The 2,959-nt window shown below is 41.7% G+C and overlaps 1 long non-coding RNA gene across 1 annotated transcript; it reads right to left on the bottom strand.

Annotated features, from left to right (window-relative positions):
* Positions 1 to 612: 612 nt before the first annotated feature.
* On the bottom strand, positions 613 to 1,505 carry LOC122757449. The gene is made up of 2 exons (XR_006357484.1): positions 1,273 to 1,505; positions 613 to 1,212 (listed from the first exon to the last, which is right to left on the bottom strand). It is a non-coding gene; the product is annotated as an uncharacterized LOC122757449 (long non-coding RNA).
* Positions 1,506 to 2,959: the final 1,454 nt, after the last annotated feature.

Below are 2,959 nucleotides of genomic sequence, written 5' to 3'. Positions count from 1 at the left end.
GGCAAAAAGGCGAAAGTTTTTGTTGCTACATAAATTTCTGGGCCAACTCGGCTCACTGAAAAATAAATTAAATTAAATGATGTTGAAAAAGCACCGGACCCAACAAACCTCGACCGAAAATCTCCAAACCAAAAATTGTACTGGCTTGACAACGCGATAAATTTCATTATTGGGCCCATGACCCAACAAATATTTGTTTATTGCTTTTGTTTTGCTCTGTTGCTGTCATTGTTGGTGTTGCTGCCGCTGCGGCTGCTGCTGCTGCTGCTGCTGCTGCTGCAAAATATATGCAAAATAGCTTAAAATGATAGGAAATTGCAATGAAAATATTTGCACTGCAATTTTGTAATCAAATTAGGCTTAACAAAAACTTTGTTTGCTTTATTAATTTATCAACAACTTTTGCCAAGTGCCATCGCAGTTTTTACCTCCCATGCGACTCATGCGAGCCGAATTGAAATTGAAGCGTCGCGATATGGAATTTAATTGAAAGATAGTTTTCCGATACGCAAGGCACATGAAATTGCAAAAATCTCGCGGCACATTACGTGATCTTGTTACCCAATGCGTTTTTATACCCTCAGGAAACGGCAATGTGGTGAGCAGGGTATATTCGATTTAAAACTATATTTGTAAAAGGCAAGAGTTAGCTTATAGCACAAGCTGAGTGAGTTGCCCCTTTGTTGCATATAAATAGCATTGCAGCTCAACTTGTTGTAGTACATAGTATTTGCTAGTCCTGCGCTGTCAACTGCAAAAGTTTGACTTGCGCCCGTTGCCAATGTCTTGGTTGGCATGGTCGTGGCCTGGTTTCGGTCTGTTCTTCGTCGCAATCGCAGCCGCAGCCAAAGGTGACGTGACTCGACTTGAACGTGCGCCCCATTAGTGACATCTACCGTGGTTTCTTTTTAGGGTAGCGTGGGGCAGGGGGCAGGGGTATGGTGCACAATGTAAACATGATCATCATGCATGCCGCGCGCACCATTCACGTTGCCGCACGAAAAGTGGAAAATCGGGTTAACAGTGCCAAAAACCCAGACAATGGCAACAACAGCAGCAGCAGCAGCAACAGCAGCAGCAGCAGCAACAGCAGCGACGTCGATAAATCAGCAACAAAACACGCCCCGATTCTCACTCTTGCAACCCCTGCATCTATTCTTCGTATCACTTGCTGCGTGGCATGCCACAAAACGCAGCACGCAGGTCGTTGGGCTAAAATAGATTTAAAATTTATAAATTATGAGCATTTGTTGCAGCAAATTGAAATTTTACATTCACAGCGCGCTGATATTTCTATTCAGTGTGATTTACCACCTCTCACTCGTGGCAGCTTCCAAAATAATATGATGGCAGCATAATACTGAGCACAATGGCATGATTGAAGTCTGTATAGATGGCTCAAAGCAGGCTCAGGGCAGAGAAAAATAAACAGAAAGTAATTTTCAGTGTGTGTGTGTGTGTAATTATTTTACTTGTTTTTCATGAATTTTTTACATCAATTCTTACCTCCCATAGCAAAGCTTCTGGGTATTAAACTATGATTATTTTGTATTCAATCTTAGCTTCTTCAGTTAGTATCTGGGTACAGCGTCTTTAAGATCTAGGCCCCCAAAGGGCGTTTACATAGATTTTCAATTGGCAAAACATCTTTTGACATTTTACGCTGACATTTAAATTGTATATTCAACTTCCTTTCTGGAGAGCTAATAAATTATTACATCAATCACATCAAGTACTATTTATATGGAAATAACTAAGATTAAAACCAATTTGTAAACAGGAAATATATGCATATATATTCCCCATAAATGAGCTTGAGTAAATGATTTTCTCAAAATTAATTAGAGCTCAAGAGAATCCTAATCTTCATCAACATCCATTTAAAAGCTGTTACATGGTCTTTTACGTTAAGTGCACTTCAATTAAGACCTCACTCAATAAAGTTATATTTTGAAATTAATATTAACTACACGTACTTCCATAGAAACTGAAAGCAAAGCATTTTCGCCTACATAAGTTGTTTATAAAGTAAATACAAATATATTCCCAAACAGACTTAAATCCGGCTTGACCTTTCCACATGGGCCTTCATTTTAGCACCTGCTTTATGGCTGCCTCTCATTAAACCTTCTTACATCAAGTAATGTATAGCGATGTAAAAATAAAAAATAAAAAAAATATATACAACAGACGAAGTACTTTCATCATTTGATGGTCTGTGGTCTGTTAGCTGGGGCCGCCCACCTTCAAAGCTGGCCACGTCGATTGCCCTCTGCCTGCCGCCTGACGGACTGTAATCTGCTGTCAGGCATATGCAAATATGGCAGAAGAACATGTTGTTGTCAAGTCTCAACAGGCTCGCCTCGCTTACATGCACGCATTATGCTGTCCGAATAACCAAAAAGGCCAACGGCACAAATGAATATGCGGCATGGTCATAGGTAAAACGCTTTGTTGGACAACTCACGGAGAGGGAGTGAGTGAGAGGGAGAGCGGGGGAGAGGCCTGAGAAGACCGTAAAAATTCTTAAGATGCCTGCAAGGTAAATGCTGCCTCAGCAGCGCTTAACTTCACTTAAAGTTTGTGCCCAGCCACAGCCGCTGTGCTAGGCACGTGTTATGAGCATTTCGCTCCACCTGCTCGCTCCAAGACAGCAGGCAGCAGGCAGGCAGGTGTTGCATACACACCAAATATTTCAATAGAGCTGCGAAAGTTTCATTGACTTGACAGGTGGGGTGTGTGTGTGGAGTGTGCGTGTGAGTGCGCGCTCGGGGTATATATATTTTACAATAAGTTGGCCCAAGTGTAATTGTTACCGTTTAAATTTCCATTAAAGGACGCGCCTAGGCAAATGCGGCCTGAGGGTTGCCGGCAGAAGTTGAAGAAGCCGCTACACACAAAATATGTCACATTTAAGCTGCGCTTTAGACAACGACAACAATAACAACAGCCATACCCG

Source organism: Drosophila mojavensis, unplaced genomic scaffold (genome assembly GCF_018153725.1).
Source record: "Drosophila mojavensis isolate 15081-1352.22 unplaced genomic scaffold, ASM1815372v1 contig_74, whole genome shotgun sequence".
Lineage (NCBI taxonomy): Eukaryota > Metazoa > Arthropoda > Insecta > Diptera > Drosophilidae > Drosophila > Drosophila mojavensis.
The sequence above is the reverse complement of the archived record's forward strand: the minus strand, read 5'-3'. Positions and strand labels throughout refer to the sequence as shown.